Source organism: Pelecanus crispus, chromosome 25, assembly GCF_030463565.1.
Source record: "Pelecanus crispus isolate bPelCri1 chromosome 25, bPelCri1.pri, whole genome shotgun sequence".
NCBI lineage: Eukaryota > Metazoa > Chordata > Aves > Pelecaniformes > Pelecanidae > Pelecanus > Pelecanus crispus.
This window is the reverse complement of record NC_134667.1, coordinates 1793954-1814864: the sequence shown is the minus strand read 5'-3', so window position 1 is coordinate 1814864 and position 20911 is coordinate 1793954. Positions and strand designations below refer to the sequence as shown.

Sequence of the window (20911 nt, the reverse complement as noted above, 5' to 3'; positions counted from 1 at the left end):
GGGGGATTCCCTTGGGGTCTTTTCCTCTTTGTCCCCATGCACGTGGTCTTCTGAAGCTGGCATTTTGTCCTGGTTTTCCATTTTCACGGAGAGCATGGCCTGTGTCTTGCAGCACTGGTCAAAGCCCAGAGCCTGCCCCAGTAAGCCTGCATGGCCGCCCTGCAGGGCTGGGCTGGGCTGGGCTGGGCTGGGCTGGGCTGGGCTGGGCTGGGGGGGATTCCCACTCTGGCTCACAGCACTGGGCTCTTCTTTGCAGGTGACAGGATTTGCTGTGGGGGCCCCTTGGAGGCCTCCTAGACGCGGGCCGTAGCCCTTGGGCATGTTCCAGCTTGCCCACGCCCCACCACTTTTCAGGCACCCCTCTGCCCTCCCGAAGTGCCCCCTGCCCAGCCCTGCCAGGGCTTGTTCTGCAGCCTGGTAAAGTGGGGGACCCCGACCTGGCCTTCTCCTTTTGTTTCTATTCACATTTGAACATTAATTGCTCACTCCACTAGCTCTTATTACAAAAAAGGTTTTATCCGTTTCATACCTATGTGTTTATGGCTACATATATTTACTTTCTCTACCTTCATAAATGTTTACATGTGTATATAAATCTATACATGAATACATATGTATACATCCACAAGAATCAGAATAGGTGCTGGAATAGGACTGGATTCCACCTGTCCGTTTGGGCATCTAGCTGTTAACTAGAATTTTGTGGGACCAAGGCCCACCTGTCTAGACCAAGGCCCTAGCTTAATTAAAGTGTCTGCGTTGCATTCAGGAGATGCAGGTTAGTGTCCTGCGGGTCTTAGCAGAAACTAAGAGGGTTTAACTCTTGTTTAAGGCTTTGAAGGCCTTTGGTTTTGGCTATGCTAAATTTCTAAATGATGGTCAAAATTATGGGGGAGATCGGTAGTAGTAGGGCCGATAGGGAGGTGAGGATGGCAATCAGGGTGCTTGTTGATTTGCTGACGTGCCACTGTTTTATGTGGTTTGTGGAGTTTGGTGGGAGTGTGATTGTTGAGTAATACGCATGGCAGAGGTAAAAGAATAGTCCTAGTAGTGACAGTATAGTGATGGTAGTGGCTGCTGTTGTTATTTCTTGTTTAGTTAGTTCCTGGGTGATGAGTCATTTGGGCAAGAAGCCTGTTAGTGGTGGAAGGCCTGCTAGGGAGAGTAGGGTTATTAGTAGGGCTGCGTTTAGCATCGGGGTCTTTGTCCATGTGGTTATGATTGTTGCTAGTTTTAAGGTTATGGTTGTGTTGAAGGTGAGAAATACGGCGGTGGTTATTAGCGAGTACAGGTAGAAGGTAAGTAGTGTAAGGCTGGGGTTGTAGATGATGATGATGATGGCGATTCAGCCCAAGTGTGAGATGGATGAGAAGGCTAGGATTTTTGGAATTTGGGCTTGGTTTAGTCCTATCCAACCCCCTAGGGCTGCAGAGGCAATAGCTATGCTGGTTAGGAGTGTCGGGCTGAGTGAGTGGGATGTTAGGAAGAGAATGGTGACTGGGGGGGATTTCATTATTGCTGATAGTAGTAGGGCAGTAGTTAGGGATGATCCTTGAAGGACTTGTGGGAATCAGAAGTGGATTGGAACTAGGGCTAGTTTTACTGCAATGGCTGATGTTAGTAGGGGGCAGGATATTGGGTGACTTAGCTGGGTGCTGTCTCACTGTCCTGTGCATCAAGCACTGGTTAGACTTGAGAAAAGGATTAGTGTCGAGGTGGTTGCTTGGACTAGGAAATATTTGATCGCTGCTTCGATAGCCCGTGGGTGGTGGGATTTTGAGATGAGAAGGGTGATGGCGACTGTGTTGCTTTCTAGGCCGGTTCAGTATACATATATATAGTGCAACTATCTCTAAATAAATATGTGTTTAGAAGTATTTGCAAACTTATCTATAAATAGATATATTTTAGATAAATGTCCATATATGTACATGTGAGCCCTTCCTGGCCCAAAGGCAGTGGGCAGCCAATCCCAGGGCTGCCTGAGAAGACGTGGGTATGAAGGGGTGAAGAAATGGCTGCCAGCCAATCCCAGTGCCGGATGAAAAGAGGTGGGCAAGGAGGCTGTGGGAAGTGGCAGCCTCCCTGTGGGAGGCCTGTGGGAAGCCAGGGGCTTCCTTTGTGCCGTGGCCCTGGGGACACCGGGACGCGTGGCCAGTCCTGCCAGCCAATCCCAGGGGCTGCCTGAGAGCAGGCGGGTGTGACGGTGTCAGGAAATGGCCATCAGGCAATCAGAGAGCAGCATGAGGTGTCACCCAATGGCAGCTGACGGCCATGGCATGGCGGCACCCTGTCCCAGCCTGGCGGCCAAACCAAAGTGGCGGCCCCTGTGCAGGCAGGGGCAGGGCCTTCCGCGCCTGATGTCTCGCTGGGCACAGCGGAAGGGGTGGCCGGTGCTGGCAGCCAATCAGAGCAGAGCACGTGGCGGGAGAGGAGAGGGGCTGCCAGGGCAAATGGCGCCGGGGCTGCTGGCAGGGGCCGGGACTTCCCCCGGCAGCCGCTGGGCGCGGCACCTGTCCCGCCAGGGCTGGCGGAGCAGCGGGGCCTGTGCTGCTGGCGTGTCCCAGGGCAGGGATCCCAACAGGCAGCAGGAAGGGCCCTGGGGAGCTACAAACACCCCAGCCAGAGCTGGGCCTGCGCAGCTGCCCGAGCCTCCACTTTCCTCCGAGCTCCAGGCCCCGGCAGCGACTGTCCCGCAAAACATACGGGCCATGGAAGTGACATGGAACAGCGGCCCTGGCTGAGCCCTCGGGGCAGTTTATCTGCGCTTCTCCTCCCGGGGAGCCTGCAGCTGCCCCAGCACCGCCTGCGGTCACCGTCTGACAGCGGCACAAAAGGAGCCCTCGCTCTGTGTGGGGGCTGTCTACGCATGCGCTGGCATGGTCTCTATTTTCATCTTGCTCGTGACAGCCAGCCACAGCATAGCTTGCTCTCACCTGTGTATGGGGGTGTGGAGGGAGCACGTCTGATCCCCTGAGAGTATTGGGTCAAGGCCCTGTTTGGCTGCCACAAGGGATAATACAATAATGAGGAAAGGAGGAAGCCACAGGCAAGAAGAGACAGGGACACAAACCTGACGGGCAGATGCTGAGGGAGGCAGTGCTGGGAACCAAAGCTGGCCAGTCATGCTGATGGATGGAGGCGTGTGAGAGGGGGAGAGTGTTTATTCCAGCAAGGTTATCTGCTTGGGGACCTTGTGAATTGGGAAGCTAAGAGACAAAAGGGGAAACCAGAAGCAAAGTGTGCTGAGACAGAGACTTGACGAAAGATGGAGTGAATGACAAGAAAGGAACTTTGCCAGTCACACTAGTTGTTGTGCCATCAAGAAACTACAGGTGCCACTTCCCAGAGGACCAACCGGACTTGTCAAGTGACATGATTGTGAATCAGAGGGACCATGGACTGGGAGGGATGCGGGAATCAGGAGAGCTATGCAAAGCCATGAGGGACGTGCAGAGGAAGGGGAAGCCGGGAGGAACAAAGTGGGGTTAGGCAGAAAATGGTATAAAAGAAGCCAGGTGCGTGTAAAACTCAACTTAGTGGGGAAGGGGATGGAGTTTTGAGTAAGAGGGAGGAGCCATGGGCTGGTGATGTATTAGGAAGAAACAGGGAAACACCTGTGAAAAGCTTCACAGGAATTAGGGTGTGTACCAATGGCTCTGCACCAATGCACGCAGCCTGGGTAACAGAGAGGAGGAGCTAAGCACCACTGTGCAGCTAGAAACCTTATGGCTGGTGTTCCCTCCAGGCCACCTGAGCACGAGGAGCCTTTTGAGGAAGCGTTCTTACTTCAGCGGCAGGAAGCATCCCACTGGGAGGCTGAGATCCTACTGGGGGACTTCAGTCCCCCTGCGTCTGCTGGAAAAGCAGCAGAGTGAGCTGTAAGCAGTCCAGGAGACTCTTGGAGTGCGTTGAGCATAATTTCTTAATGCAGGTGATAGAGAGCCCAGCCAGAGGGGAAGCATTACCAGACCTGTTGCTTGCAGGCATGGAAGAAGTAAATAGAGAGGTCAAGGCTGGTTGCAGCCTTGGCTGCAGTGATCATGCCCTGGTGGAATTCTCGATCCTGAGGGATATGGCGATATGGGCCAGGTAAGGAGTAGGGTCAGGACCCTGAATTTCAGGTGAGTGAAGTTTGAGCGGTTTAAGGAATTAGTGGATGGGACGTGCTGGGACACTGCCCTCAGGGCTAAAGGAGCTGAAGAGAGCTGGCAGCTCTGTCAGAACATTTTTCTTAGCGTGCAAGAGCTCTTGATTGCCATGTGCAAGACATTGTGCAAGGAAGGCAGGAGGCCCGCATGGCTCAGTAAGGAGCTCCTGGTCCAAGTGCAGCGTCAGAAGGAAATGCAGAGGCAGTGGCAGCAGGGCCCTGTGTCGTGGGAAGAATATAGGGACGCTGCCTGGATGTGTAGGCACGGAATCAGGAAAGCTAAGGAAGAGCTGTGGCTGAATTTGGCAAAAGATGCAAAGAATAATAGAAGGGCTTTTACAGTTGTGTTGGCCAGAAAAGGAAGATTAAAGTAAATGTACCCACCGTGATGAATTCCCCTCTCACTATTAAATTCATCTCTAAAAGGTAGATTTGTTAAAGAGTGGTTGACTGTTGTCAGCCACAACATCCAGTTATTAATCCCATGTAGATGTTTTGTCCATGGTGCTTGGCAGGACATTAAAGACAGGCAGCAGAGAGAGACCTTTCCCATTTAGTCTTGGCACAGGTAGACTAAAAGACCCTTTCTTCTTCCATTTCTTAACCCATGTCCTTTTTATGAACATTTGCACCCACATCAGCTCTTGTAGGGGTTTTCCTAAATGCTCCTCATTTATCCTCATCACGTTTAAAAGCAATTATGAGTAAGTTGCTAACACCAAGGCCACCCAGGGGCATCCCCCGGAAAACGTCCCCCCTGTCAATGCCCCCCAGCCATGGCTGACCCCAAGTACGCTGACCTGCCCGGCATCGCGAGTGTGGGGCTGAAGCGGGGAGCAGGCAGGGCCAGGGTGTCCAGAGGGGGAGCGGGGGGAGCGGGTACATGGGTGGCTGAGGGGGTTGGAGGGGTGTGGGAGAAGGGAAGGGGATGGGCGTGTCTGCGGGGGAAGTGAGGGCATGAGGGGTGTTTGTGGGGGGAGCTGAGGGGCTCCAGGGTGTGTGTGGGAGAGCTGAGGTAATCGGTGGTGTCTGGCTGGGAACTGAGGGGGTCGGGGGAGTCTGAGGGCAACCGAGGAGCTCGGGGGTGTCTGCTCATAAATGATCTGCCCAAGCCCCCACAGTCAGTGCCATCTCACAAGGCAGCTAAGAGGTGACCACAGAAAGAGTAAACGGACAAAAGGGGGGAATTATTCTCCAAGGATATCCTGTTTTATGTGCCTTTAAATGAAACACTAAACATGGTGCCTAGACAGGCCTGCTTTGCTCCTCTTCTCTGCCAGCAGGAGAGCTTTCCCGGGGCTGCGATTCTGCTCTCTCAGTGACACTGGAGCTTTGGTGAGCGACCCTGGGCTGTGGAAGCCGGAGCTGGACCACGGGGGCTTCTCCTTCAAGCCCCATTCCCCTGCGCTGTCCCTTGCAGCCCGGACCACAAGCATCCTTCTCCTGAGGGACAAAGCTCCCTTCCCCACTAGCAGCACCAGCTGTAGGAAGCTCCCTGGAAGAACATTTGCAAGGGACACACACAAGTCAAGCAGCCACACATCCTCTTTGTTTTATTATTCTTCCTAAAGGAGGTCTTGGGCCTGTGGGTGGTCATTGTGCCTTGCCACCTTCTCGTGAACCTGTACTCAGTACATAGCGGTGTACAGTCAGAGCCGTCGTAGGGAGCACAGCAGCCACCTCCCTCCGACCGGTCACCTGGCATTCACTGTTGTCAGTAAAAAAGGATTTGCTCGCATTTTGTTTTTTTCTCGTTCGTGCGCAGGTACTGGAAAGAAGGCAGCAGAAGTACACCCTAGCTAAAACCCCTTGTATTGCTGGCAGTAACGGTGCCTCTTGGCTGGGAGCATGAGAAGTACCCCTTTTCACGCTCTTGACCCTTTATATACAGTTTTGAGACTACTCACATACTCATTTTTGCAATGTACATAACCTATATGCTTTGGCCATGACATCCCTTGTTACCATACGCTTTTGAGGATTTGTTCACATCAACCCCCATGCAAGCATGCTTAATGCATATTTATAAGCTGAGTTTGCACTACTTTGTTGCAACTTTGGCGCTCTCAGCTGGTTTGGCCTGGTTTCTACTAACAACAAACCCTCTTATGCAAGTGCGGTCATTGTTGGTCAAGTTCCATTGCGCCTGTGTGAAAACAGGCAACCGTTTACACAGGACAGTGCACACACCCTCCTGCCTGCAAATCGGGCAAGAACCAGGTCTGAGGCAGAGCCATCGTGGGGCACGCACACGCAGAAGGGAAAGCAGCAGCCACCTCCCTCCGGCCCGTCAGCTGACATTCACTATTGGCACGGTCACGCACTTGTCCTACAATCACAGATGTCTGTCTTCTCTTTCTGGTTTTATTTCAAAAGAACCGGGACGTCACTGGGCGGCTCCCAAAGGCAGCCGCCAGCTTCGGTGGCAGGGCCCAGTTAAGGATGTCCCTGTTCAGCAGGACCAGGATGAGGACGACAATCTGCAGGAAGGCGAGGAACAGAAGAAATCTCCTGTGGGACAGGAGAGGGGTCAGGCAGAACAGGGGGCAAATGTGTCTCAGCTCTTTCCAACCACCCTCTTCGCACAGCACCGTGGCACCTTGAACCGTGCTGGGCACAACACTCCCCGCTCAGGACTGGGGTGAGGGGCCCGGCTACCTCTCTCGGCTCTACTGTACATCTCCCCGGTGGGCCCCAAAATCCCCCCCTACACGCCCCCCAAGCTACGAAGAAAAGAAATACTGAACCATTTCATCCCAGAGAAGTCCAAAGCTGCCTAGTGCCCTTGGACCACTGGCATGGACATGCCAGTGCCTATGGAAGAGCCCCAGCACCCTGACTGCCCCGGGCCACTCACCTCAGCCAAGAAGTGATGTTATGCCTCCTTGACGCCAGCTGCTCCTCCTAGAGGCCAAGGCACAGCAGGGACATGTGTTGGGGTGTGCGAGGCGGCAAGGTTTGGGGGCTCAGCCCCCCTCCCTCGTTCGCGCTGAGATCAGTGCCCCCATGTTCCCCGGGCACAGTGCAGACCCTTCCCTCCCCAAGGCCCACAGCGGGGTTGTCTGTCCTACCAGCCGCACAGCCACCATCTCCTGCAGCAGCGACTCGCCTGTCTTGTCCGCCTGCACCGCCTTCCCCCTGCTACGGACACCATGGGGTTCTGGGCTGTGAGAAGAGACCTCGGCCGGCATGGTGGCCCCCTGGGTGGCCAACAGGGAGCCAGGGTGCTGCCCAGGCTCTGCCGGGGCTGGCACCAGGCACCACGGCATCCCAGCACTGCACAGACCCACCCCCTGCCCCTGTCCCACCCCAGGCCTGGGGGGCATGGAGGAGAGCCTGGGAGCTGCTCAGAGTGGTGCAGAGCTGCTTGCAGGAGTCCTGAGTGGCACAGAGGGGTTTTGAGCTGCTTAGGAGAAGACAAAGGGCTCTCCAGAGCAGGCTGGAGCAGCGGACAGGAGCCACAAAGATGTCTGCAAGTGGCAGAGCTCTGCCCAAAGCTGCTGAGCATCCCCCACCACGCTGCCCCAGGTTTCAGTCAGGGCCCCATCGCCACTCACAAAGCTGTTGGCTCTCGGAGGCATTCCTGTCTCTCCAGGAGGTGCTGGAGCTTGTTCCTGAGCAGCTGGAGAAGCAAAGGGCCCGGTCAGGAGTCCATGCCATGTCTGCTCTGAGGGGGCTTCCCCCCACAAACCTGTGGAGCCCCCGTCCCTCCAGTCCCCAGTACCTTCTTGACCTCAGCCTGCTCCTGAACAGCTTGTGCCAGCTCTGACCACTGCTCCCCCTGCAAAGCAAGCGGGACACATTGCAGGGAGCCATGGTGGGAAAGGGCATCCCCACTCAGTCCCCAGGGCACTGGGAGGTCAGGCCAGGGCCAGGGCGGCAGGCACACGGCTGTCCTGGGGCCAGCACCATTGCTCAGCGGCTCTGGCCACTCCCCAAGGCACTTCTGGGTGCGGGTCACAGACCTTGATCAGCTCCCGCACTTTTGTGCCTCCCTCTGCCTTTCCCTGACAGAGGTGTGCCTGGGAGAGAAGAGAGAACGGCTCCAGGAGGGGCAGGGGTTGGAGGAGGACCCCCATGACGCTGGCCAGGGCGCAACGCCAGACTCCCCTCCAGCCCATGCCTGGGTTCCTGTCACACCCGGCGTCCCCGTACACCCAAGTGAGGGTCGCTCATCGCACCCCCTTCCCCAAAGCCATAGTGCTGTGCCTGCTGTGCCTGCTGTGCCTGCAGACCCATCAGGGTCCCCTCTGCAGCACAGCCACAGCCAAGAGCCTGGGGGATCTCCGGTGGCCCAATCCCTCCATCATGGATGCCATATCCCGGAGTAAATATCCTCCGCAGCCACACCACTGCCCGTGGCTGCTGGGCTGCACGGACCCAGCACTGGCACCCCCCTCCCGGACCCTGTCAGAACGGGCCTCCTTTTCCCCTGTACCTTCAGCACCTCTTCCAGGCTTGCAGCTGCCTCCTCCTTTGCCAGCTGAACGTGCTCCTGTGGGAGAGGAGGGGAAGAGGAGCAGCCATCAGGGCACCGGGACGCTCCCACGAGTGCCCTCATGGCTCCCTTCAGGCACTGCCTTTGCCCTCATGTCCCCTCTCCTTCCCAGCCCTGCAGGCACTGCAGGCAGCCAGAGCGACCCCCAGGCCCAACTCTGGACACGGTCCACAGCTGGACATGGGGCTGAGCAAGTGGCTCTAGGTGACCCTGCTTGAGCAGGGGCATTGCACAAGACCAGATGATCTCCAGAGGTCCCTTCCAGCCTCAACCAGTCTGTGATTCTGTGAACTCACCTTTGCCTGGGCCACCAGCCCTTCCAGCTGCTGGAGCTCCCGGCGGTTGTTCTCAAAACACCGCGCCACAAGACGGTTCTGGGAAGAGGAGCCGGACACAGGCACTGAGCCCCTGACACAGCCCCAGGTGCCGCAGCTGGGGGACGTGGGCAGAGGAGGGGACACTGACCTCCATGCTGAGCTCCTCCATGGTTTGCCGCAGCTCCTGCTGCTGCTTGCCCTGCAGGGGGAAAGGAGGGCTCAGGGGCTCAGGTCTCGCAGCCCCAGCCCCCGGGCACAAGGGGAACACTCCACACCTACCAGACAATGCAGCAGCTCTTTGTGCCTTTGTGAGTCGCCAGAACACTGCAGCAGGCACTCCCGGAGCATGCGGAGGTCTTGCTTCAGCACCTCTGCCTGCATGGCTGCACCTGCGCGTCAGGAGCCAGCGGGGTGTGAGGGGCACGGCCATGGGAACTATCAGGCACGGACACTCACAGGGACGTTGCCCTGCCCTGACTCACAATCGCACGTGGACACGCGGGTGCGCTCAGGAGAACGCAGCCCTGCACGGCTGTGCACAGGCACACCACCCTGCTCGCCTGTAGCTGTGCCCAGCACTGCAGGCACTGGCACAGGTACAGCCGTACGCCCACGGGCACAGCCACACAGCGCCTTGTGCTGCCCAAGCACAGGTGCACCCGTGCTCTCTCATGCAAAGGCCACACACATGCACCGTCAGGGCTGGCCAGGGCTGGCACGGGAGCCTCCCCCAGAGAGGGGCTCCGTCAGCCGCCTGCACTCACGCACCTGTGTCCCACTCTGCCAGCGGTCCTGTGCTCGTGCACGCACTGGTTCCATGCGCGGCTTGGCCTGCACCAGCTGGGTGCTGAGCTTCTGGCCAGGTGTGGTGCGGGGCTGAGGAGAGAAGGAGTTTCTCCTGCCCTGCTTTGCCGGGCACCCGCGCGGCCCCTCTGCACAGTGGACGCCGGAGAGGTCGTTGGCGAGTACTCTCCATACTCCTGCCCAGCAGCACCCAGGTTCTCCTCCAGATGCTCCCCCGCCTCTGGGAGCAGCACCCTTTGTACCCTCCAGGGCGCTCGTGTCACAAGCCCACAGTGACATCATGGTGACACAGCCACCATTGCCCACTGTGACACGACAATCACCTCCCCGGGGCTGGTGCCAAGAGCTGACGTGGGAAACAAGGCATCACTCTCAGCACCCACTCTCAGCGCACGGCCGGAGCAACCACGGTCACCGCGTGTCGGCCTCTCCCCACGGGGTTTGCCTGTCCCGCGGAAGTCCAGCTGCGGCAGCTCCCCACACCAGGTCCACACGGGAGCCGGGCTGCACATGGACTCCCAGCAGGCACACGCAGGCACTCACAGAGAGGTGCGTGCAGCATGGGTGTGCACGGACGCACACACCGCTTGGGCTCCAAGACAGGGCTGAAACACCCAGCCCCCACCAGGATCCAGCACCCAGCTCCGGGGGGGAAGTGCAGCCCAGGAAGAGGGAACAAAAAGATTAGCCCTGTGCTCTAGTCTGTGCTTGCAGGCTGCCAAGAGGAGTGGAGTGTCTCTCCTGCTCAGAGAGCCGTGGCTGCTGGCACGCAGGGGAGCACCAGGAGGAAGGGGTGGGGGCACCCGGCAGGCAGGCAGTGACTGAGGGTATCAGGGCTGTCTGGGGGGAGGCAGAGACATCTGTGAGGCTGATGTCTTTAACAACGCCCGGTGAGCAGCATTGCTGCGGAAAGCCGCCTGCCACGCAGGAGCATGGAGCGTGCCGAGCTTGAGCCTCTGGATATGAGGCAGGGTGTGAAATTCACTGTCTGTCATTGCAGCACCTCTCTTTCGCTCAACCTAGTTTTTGCTTCCTAGTTCAGCTAGAGAGGGAATTACATGTGCACATACAGAAACCATTCCAAGTACATGTGCAGGTCCAGATACCGTTAGCAATGCAGATACAGTTACGGGTACAATTACGGGTACAGGCACAGATACCATTAGAGACACAGATACTGGCACCATCAAATACACTGCTGCCAGCATCATCACAGAGACCAATATCATTACAGGCACAGACTCACACTGAATTGCCAATACAACTGCAGGGACAGGCACAAACCAGACACAATTCCAGATACAGGTGCAATTGCACATACAATTGAGGATACAAGTGCAGTCACTGATCCAAGTGCACTTTCAATTACACCAAAAGCAGCAGGTACAGCAAGTGACACCATTACCGACTGAGGGCCCGTGACAGACAGAGGAACCATCAGACACCTCTGCACCGCAAGTTCCCATTGCAGATGCTATTGATGATGCATAGAGTGTTGCGGATGCCAGAGCAGATGCGGATGCCATTACAGACAGAGACAGCATTGCAAATGGCATGGCAGATCAGATACCATTGCAGAACCCATTGCACAGACCTTTGCAGATGCACAGATGCCACAGGTGCAGGCACCAAAGCCAATAGCGCTGCAGATGCAGACGCCATGCCAGATGCAGATTCTGCTGCAGCTGCAGATAGCACTGCAGAAACCACCGCAGAGACCATTGCTGATGCAAAGTCAGGTGCAGGTACACTAGGAGATGCAGAGGCCACAGCAGACACTCAGAGCATTACAAATGCCTTTGCCGATGCAGAGGCCATCGCACATTCTGATCCCACGGCAGATAGCAATAGCATTACACATACCGATGCAGATACAAGTGCCATGACAGATGCCATCACCAATACCATTACAGATCCCGATACCACTACAGATCGAGACAGCAATAGCGTTACAGTGACACACACGTACCGAGACCAATAATGGTACGTGGCGTTAGGGATATCATTGCAGGTAGAGGCAGAATTACTCGTGCACGTACAGAAACCAAATACACCATTTGCCATGGAGTGATCCAGACGGCACTGGAACAGGGTGAAGCTCCAGAACATCTGCAGTACATTGATGACATCATTGTGTGGGGCAATACAGCAGAAGAAGTTTTTGAGAAGGGAAAGAAAATAGTCCAAATCCTTCTGAAGGCCGGTTTTGCCATCAAACAAAGAAAGGTCAAGGGACCTGCACAGGAGATGCAATTTTTAGAAATAAAATGGCAAGATGGACGTCGTCAGCTCCCAATGGATGTGATCAACAAAATAACAGCTCTGTCCCCACCAGCTAGCAAGAAGGAAACACAATCATAGAATCATAGAATTGTTTAGGTTGGAAAAGACCTTTAAGATCATCCAGTCCAACCATTCACCTAACATTACCAAGTCTACACTAAACCAAACAAGGGTAGACTAGACTAAACCATGTCCCCAAGTGCCACATCTGCCCGTTTTTGAACGCTTCCAGGGATGGTGAGTGCACCACCTCTCTGGGCAGCCTGTTCCAATGCTTGACCACCCTTTCCGTGAAGAAATTTTTCCTACTATCCAACCTAAACCTCCCCTGGTGCAGCTTGAGCCCATTTCCTCTTGCCCTATTGCTAATTACGTGGGAGAAGAGACCAACACCCACCTCAATACACCCTCCTTTCAGGGAGCTGTAGAGAGCGATAAGGTCTGCCCTCAGCCTCCTCTTCTGCAGACAGAGTGCCCTCAGCCGCTCCTCATAAGGCCTGTGCTCCAGTCCCTTCACCAGCTTCGTTGCCCTTCTCTGGTGTCCTGGTTTCGGCTGGGTTAATTTTCTTCCTAGCAGCAGGCACAGTGCTGTGTTTTGGATTTAGTAGGAGAAGAATGTTGATAACACGCTCATGTCTTTAGTTGTTGCTGGGTACTGCTTATGCCAGTCAAGGACTTTTCAGCTTCCCATGCTCTGCCGGGGGCACAAGAAACTGGGAGGGGGCACAGCCAGGACAGCTGACCCAAACTGCCCCAAGGGCTATTCCATACCATATGACGTCATGCTCAGTATAGCAACTGGGGGGTGGTTGGCCGACTGGGTATCAATTGGCGGGTGTTGAGCAATTGCATTGTGCATCACTTGCTTTCTATATTATTATTAATATCATCATTATTGTCATTATTATATTGTTATCATTATCATTACTATTTTACTTTACTTCAATTATTAAACTGTTCTTATCTCAACCCAGGAGTGTTTCTCACTCTTACTCCTCCGATTCTCTCCCCGATCCCATTGGGGTAGGGCGAGTGAGCAAGTGGCTGCATGGTGCTGAGCTGCTGGCTGGGGCTAAACCACGACAACTATAAATTGGAGAATGCTGCTGTCACCTCTTCTCTGTATAGAAACTGGGGGGAGTTGAGCAGGGGGCAGCGATTGCTGCTTGGGGACTGGCTGGGGATCGGGTCAGTGGGTGGTGAGCAATTGCATCATAGAATCATAGAATCATAGAATCATAGAACGCTTTGGGTTGGAAGGGACCTTTAGAGCTCACCCAGCCCAACCCCCCTGCAGGAGGCAGGGACAGCTTTAACCAGATCTGGTTGCTCACAGACCCGTCCAACCTGACCTTGAAGGTTTCCAGGGATGAGGCCTCCACCACCTCTCTGGGCAACCTGTTCCAGTGCTTCACCACCCTCAGTGTGAAAAATTTCTTCCTTATACCCAGTCTAAATCTATTCTTCTTTAGTTTAAATCCATTATTCCTTGTTCTGTCACAACAGGCCTTGCTAAAAAGATTCTCCCCATCCTTCCTGTAGGCCCCCTTTCAGTACTGGAAGGTCGCAATAAGGTCTCCTCGCAGCCTTCTCTTCTCCAGGCTGAACAACCCCAACTCTCTCAGCCTGGCCTCGTAGGAGAGGGGCTCCAGCCCTCGGATCATTTTGGTGGCCTCCTCTGGACCCGCTCCAGCAGGTCCATGTCCTTCTTGTGCTGAGGGCCCCAGAGCTGGACGCAGTGCTCCAGGTGAGGTCTCACCAGAGCAGAGCAGAGGGGCAGAATCCCCTCCCTCGACCTGCTGGCCACGCTGCTTTTGATGCAGCCCAGGATTCGGTTGGCCTTCTGGGCTGCAAGCGCACATTGCTGGCTCATGTCCAGCTTTTCATCCCCCAGTAGCCCCAAGTCCTTCTCCGCAGGGCTGCTCTCCATCCCTTCATCCCCCAGCCTGCATTGATATTGGGGGTTGCCCCGTCCCAGGTGCAGGACCTTGCACTTGGCCTTGTTGTACCTCATGAGGTTCACAGAGACCCACCTCTCCAGCTTCTCCAGGTCCCTTTGGATGACATCTCGTCCTTCTGGTGTGTCAACCGCACCACTCAGCTTGGTGTTGTCTGCAAACTTGCTGAGGGTGCACTCGATCCCACTGTCTGTGTCATGGATGAAGATATTAAACAGCACTGGTCCCAGTACGGACCCCTGAGGAACACCACCTGTCTCCATTTGGACATTGAGCCGTTGACCATTACCTTCTGGATGCAACCATGCAACCAATTCCTTATCCACCAAACAATCCACCCATCAAATCCATATCTCCCCAATTTAGAGAGAAGGATGTTGTGGGGGACCGTGTTGAACGCTTTACAGAAATCCAAGTAGATGACATCTGTTGCTTTTCCCTTGTCCACTGATGCAGTCACTCCTTCACAGAAAGCCACGAGGTTGGTCAGGCAGGACTTGCCCTTGGTGAAGCCGTGCTGGCTGTCTCGAATCACCTCCCTGTCCTCCATGTGCAGACATGGAGGACTGGGGAGTGCTTGGTGAGGACAAGCCCAGGCCTGGACACTCTGGCCCATCTGAGCCTTGCAGTGGGATGGAGGGGTCTCGGCACCCCTGGGACCCCTCTGCCTGTGGCTCTCTCTGAACCTCAGTCCCACAGGGCTCCTGCCTGGCAGACAGGAATGGGCTGGCAAAGAAGGGGAACAGAAGGTTCTGGGAGGAGGGAGTGGTCCAGCCAACTGGGCAGGGACTGTGACATGCCCAGACCCTTGTGCTCTCTCCAGCTGGTGCAGGACAGGAGCAGCACTGAAGAATACTTGAATCAGAGCCTGCCATACCTGAAGGATGCTCAGGACACCTTGCGAGAGGCAGCTGTGAGGTTCATCGGTGAGCCACAGCCCCCGGAGGCTCACTCTTTCGGCAGCCTGGCCCCAGTCCCCACCGCTGCACCGGCAGCAAGGAGCAGCCCCGTGGCTGCAAGAGTCCCGGCTGCCCCGCGCGGGGCCTTGGCCTCCCTCTCCCAGCACTGCCCACACAGGTGGCCTTGGTGGCCATCTCGCTCAGTCCCACTGCCCTCGGCTACTGCTCTTCCCTGGGGTCAGCCCTGCTGAGGGGGAGGAGGGCGTGCAGCCCAGCCGGCAGGGCCGGGGGCTGTGCTGCTGGGAGCGTGCTGGGGAGCAGGGGTCTGGGGCTGGCATGGTCTGGAGGGGATGCCTGGGGGTCTCTGCAGTCACAGTGGTTCATCTCGGCTCTGTTTCTTTCTGTCACAGCCCTTCAGCCCATGAAAAAAGACAGCAACGCTTCGATCTGTTTCCTGGTAACTCAGATTCTCCTCATCCTGGGCCCTCCAAGGGTGCAGCAGACATCAGGAAGCACCCTGCAAGCACTGTGCTGCTGCTGTTGATGCCAAGCCAGGCAGAGGTGCAACTTTCCTCAGGAGAAGGGCTGTATTTGAATAAAGCTGGAACAAGAAGCCCAAACCCATGGTGTCCTTCAGATACGTAGCGCCCTGAGGCTGCTCAGCAGACAGCGTCATTCTTGGCCTCTCCCGCTGCCTGCAGGACAGCTCGCCCCTCAGCACACCCTGGCCCCAGGCTTCTTTTACAAGTTTACCCCTCGGTGAGGCTTTCCCTAGAGAAGCCACATTTGTTCACCCCGCGGGAAGTCTTTTCTTTAGGGAGGCAGAGGGCAAAGGGGAAATGGCAGCCCCCGAAGGAATCAGCATTGCCCAGAGAGCTGCCTGACGCCCACACCTTCCAGCAGCTCATGGCAGCACAGCACCCACTGACACAGGGTGTCCTTGTACCAAAGCCCCAGCAGCTCAGGGGAGGGAGAGGGGGAAGGGAGAGGACCTTTAGCCCATCCTGCCCCTCCAGAGACATACCAGGGCAAGAAAAGATGCCCGCTCTCTGCCAAGCTTGGGAGTCGTCGTTCATCCTGGTCTTCAGAGGTGGCCACCTTTGGCACACTCTGGGTTTGCACGTCCTTGCTTGGGAGCCAGGGGAGAAGTTTCCCTGTGGAAAGAAAGGAGCTGTGCCTCTGTGGCCTGCCCCATCTACTCTGGGGCACTGGGATCAGGCTCCCAGCCCTGTGGGCAGCCGGGCAGCTCCAGCTGTGCCCAGTGCCATCAGCCAGGCAGTGCGGCCATCATGTGCCAGACACTCCACGGCCGCCTCTGGAAGGGCTGGGAGAAGGGAGGACATCAAATTCTCAGCAGCAGAGAGGAAATCCTCACCACCCCGACCAGCAGCTGCCTGCTCTGGCACCAAGCCCACGCCGTTCCCTTGGGTCCTTGGGAAACCTCTGCTCTGCCGGCAAACAGTGGCTGGTGCTTCGGCAGGGAGAGGAGATGATGGACTGGGAGACCCAGCGTGGCAGGGACGCCCCGACACTCTGCTCTTTCCAGCAGCAGCAGCACCAACAAACCGCATCTGTGCTGGAGTCCAGCCCCTCCTGTCACCTGCACAGAGAGAGATGGCACTTTCAAGAACAGCAATGTCTGTGACGGAGCAGCTTTGTCTCCAGCACCAGTCTTGAGTTTCCATCAGGCACCTAGATGCTGTCAGAGCAGAAGGAAGTTATTGTGTGGTCCAGAGCCCCCAAACCACGGGCTCGTTGGCACACAGTTAAAGGCTTTGGGAAAAACCTACAATGACCAAATGTTTCTGTTTACAGCCAGTTCCAGAACTGGGAGAAAGAGGAGCTCTTCCTTTAAGATATATCTGAGTATTGTAGTCAAGATGTAGTTTTAGCTCCCACCACACACTTCTCTTTAAAAATGTTGTGTTTCTACAGTCTATTTCTTCTATCAGTGTTTGCCCTAAAAAAGGGGGGGGAGGGGGGGAAAGACCAACTAGCAATAAGCACAAACTAAAGCTTAAGAACCCTGTTATGCCCAGTACAGCAAAGGTTTTGCAGTATGGACAAAGTCTTCCAGATTGAAATGAAGGAGCCTTATAAAACAACAACAGCTGCAGAGAAGTGGTAGAAAGTGCTGTAAGACAAAAACATTTACCTTTGCTAGTCTGGTTTTATTGTACTCTCCCAATGACGAGATTTCACTGGAGAAAACAAGCTAACGTTTCAATAGCTGGTGTCAATTTTAACAGCTGACATAGGGAAGAGGAAGGGAAGGGAAGGGAAGGGAAGGGAAGGGAAGGGAAGGGAAGGGAAGGGAAGGGAAGGGAAGGGAAGGGAAGGGAAGGGAAGGGAAGGGAAGGGAAGGGAAGGGAAGGGAAGGGAAGGGAAGGGAAGGGAAGGGAAGGGAAGGGAAGGGAAGGGAAGGGAAGGGAAGGGAAGGATAGTTCAGTTGGAAGGGACATGCAACGATCATCTAGTCCAAGTGCCTGGCGACTTTGGGGCTGACCAAACGCTAAAGCATGTTATCAAGGGCATTGTCCCAATGCTTCTTAAACGCCCACAGGCATGGGCATCGACCACCTCTCTAGGAAGCCTGTTCCAGGGTTTAACCACCCTCTCTGTAAAGAAATGCTTCCTAATGTCAAGTCTAACTCTATTTTACAAGTCCCTTACAGAGCCCCCGGCTCCCTTGCCCAGCTGGGGTACTTGAGCCCATTTGACTGAAAGGCTCCTCTGCCTTTCTGTACTTTCCTCTCAGCTTCACTTCCCTTCTGGGTGGCCATACTGCAGTTCTCCCAGAGGGATGGTCTGGAATCACAGGTCTCCTTCCCCTTTTTTTTCCTAGATTTCTTCTTCTGAGCTGTTGGTGATGCTGGGCCAGTGTTCGAGCCTGGCAAAGCAGATGCACCTGTGGATGAATGCTCTCTGCAACTACAAACTGTGGCCTGATGTCCTCAGCAAAGATATGGCTGTCCACCCTGAAGCTTCACTGGCAGGTTTGTTAAGCTGTGGAGCTCCACAGCAGCTGCCAGTGCCTGGTGGGCACAGAAGAGGACTCTTCAGCCAGGGGACCACTCACTGCCACTTACCACAGGTGAGTAATTTTCATGGATGTGAGTAAAATAAATGCTTCCTATTAGCATTACAGCAACAGGTAGATTAAGAGTCCTGTTCTGCAGCTATGCTGGAGGAGGAGAGGGCGTTGTTTGCGTTTCTAAATGCTTTTCCAAAGACTTTCTCAGGTGGCTATTACATTGCAAACAAATGCTTACAATCATCATTAGTAGTAGTAGTATTGTACCGATGTCATCACATCACAATTAGAAGTCAAACCCTCCAATAACTCCATTGTAGAAGGTCCCTGTTGAGGTTTAGCCCCAGCCAGCAACTAAGCAGCATGCACCCGCTCGCTCACTCCCCCTACCCCGATGGGATGGGGGAGAGAATCGGAGGAATAAGAGTGAGAAACACTCCTGGGTTGAGATAAGAACAGTTTAATAATTGAAATAAAGTAAGATAAGTAATGATAATAATAACAATGTAATAATGATGATACTAATAATAATATACAAAGCAAGTGATGCACAATGCAATTGCTTACCACCCACCGACCCATACCCAGACAGTTCTCGAGCAGCGATTGCTGCTCCCCAGCCAACCCCCCCCAGTTTCTATACTGAGCATGACGTCATATGGTATGGAATAGCCCTCTGGTCAGTTTGGATCAACTATTCTGGCTGTGCCCCCTCCCAGTTTCTTGTGCCCCTGGCAGAGCACGGGAAGCTGAAAAGTCCTTGACCAGTGTGAGCCCTACTTAGCAGCAACTAAACCATCAGTGTGTTATCAGCATTGTTCTCATCCTAAATCCAAAACACAGCACTGTGCCTGCTACTAGGAAGAAAATTATTCCAGCCGAAACCAGGACAGCATGGAATATCTCTTTGGTCAGTTCAGGTGGGCTGCCCTGACCTTTTTCCCTCCCAGCCTCTTGTTCACCCCCTGCCTCCTCGCTGTGGGGATGGAATGAGACACAGAGAAGGCCTTGACATTACACCAGCATGTTCCCAGGGGTGGCATCAAGCAGCGTGGTGTGCAGGTCCCTTCAGGCTGGAGGGCCGCCCAATGCAGACTGGCACCTCTGCATGCACCCAGGGCTGCTCAGATGCACGCATTTTCATATGGTGTTAACGGAGATGACGCTGTGCATGGTGGAAATGATCAGCAGCATGGCTGTCTCTCTCTCTCAAGTGGTGCTGCTGTCCTGGCCTCCCTCCCTGCCTCCCTCCTGCCAGTGCTGGGCCAGCTGCTGTCCCCAGACCAGGAAGAGCTGCTGCAGGCACCCAGGGTGCTCCCCAGAGAACCCTGTGCCACCTCCTCTGCCTTCCTGGCTGCCCAGGGGTGTTCCTTAGCCCACGGCCGCCTGGGTACCAAGCGCATGTGCTGCTCCTGGCAAGCAGCTGGGAGGGGGCTGATCCAGGTCATAGAATCACAGAATGGGTTGGGTTGGAAGGGATCATCTAGTCCACCCCCCCTGCCATGGACAGGGACATCTGTCATTAGATCAGGTTGCTCAAAATCCCATCCAACCTGACCTTGAACACTTCCAGTGATGGGGCATCCACACCTGTTCCAGTGTTAACAGATTAACCAGAGTGTATTAAGGAGTCTGTTAACAGTTGCTGGTCACGATATTAGTTCATCTGATCTGCACCATGTTCTTTTTTTTGCAGTACATGTTAAAGCTTGGTGTTGGTCTGTGCAGTGTGCTATGCTCTGCAGTGACTCATGATCTTTTGCTTGGGAGGCTCCTTATCAAAAACCTGACCGTGCGCATTCTTTGGTGATTGGGTTTCATACAGAAGTCATTACTGTAGTTCGGGTACTACCTCATGGAGAGAGTTAGCAATTATACTTCTTACTCTGAAAGGCTGGTTGTGAAGGAAATACAGAATGGCACCTTCGCTACCTTCTTCTGTGATGTTTCCTCCTTCATTACAACAACTTTTCAGTATCTTGAACACCCCTAGGCAGTTAAGATCCTTCTATTGATACTTCTTGGGAATATTGTTTCAGTTTTGATAAAGGTCAGTAAGCAATTTAAGAATACCATCCAGAGATCTGCCCCAAGGCTGGATAGTTATGAGTGGCAGGGTGTGTGGGGTAGTATGGGCAAGTACCTAGGAGAGTGGGCACCTGCAGTGTTTTGGAACTTCACCCCTGAGCAAGTGCAGAATCCTGAAGAATTAGTAAAGTATTTGGAAAAAGTATGTTGTCACCGTGGCAACTCCAGAGAGACACAAATCATTGCAACATGCTGGGGACTGCCCATGCCTATTGAGCCGTGGTCAACACTCATCAATTCCCTCAAAAGAAAGAGAAGGTCTCTGGATCTGATGACAAAACAACAAGCACGGTGGCTACTCCACCTCCCACTACAGGCACTGCAGCTACTCAAACCCCTGCCCCAGGCACTGTGGCTACTCCAACCACAGCCATGAGCACTGCGGCTACTCAAACCACAGCCACGGGTACTGCGGCTACTCCAACCCCACTGACAGGCACTGCGGCTAAACCAGAGAAACAACCCGCACCAGCATCAGTTGCCCCTATACAGAAGAAAAAATACACGAGGAAATCAGTTCATTTAGTAAGGGATGAAGATGAACCAGGGCTATCACGAGAACCAGAGGAGGAAGAACCCATAAATGAGATGGTAACCACCTGATCCCTATCCCTGAGTGAGCTGCGAGATATGCAAAAAGATTTCAGTCGTCATCCAGGCGAGCACATCATCACCTGGCTGCTCCAATGCTGGGATAACGGGGCCAGTAGCCTGCATTTAGAGGGTAGGGAAGCCAAGCAGCTGGGATCCCTTTCTAGGGAAGGGGGCATTGACAAAGCAATTGGAAAATGACAAAGCAATTGGAAAAGGGGCAAAAAAGCCTAGCCTTTGGAGGTGACTTCTGTCAAGCATGAAGGAAAGGTATCCCTTCAAGGAAGAT

At 54.6% G+C, this 20911-nt stretch overlaps 1 pseudogene; it reads right to left on the bottom strand.

The window, feature by feature from the left end:
- Window positions 1-868: 868 nt before the first annotated feature.
- On the bottom strand, window positions 869-11833 carry LOC142595940 (NADH-ubiquinone oxidoreductase chain 2-like; annotated as a pseudogene).
- Window positions 11834-20911: the final 9078 nt, after the last annotated feature.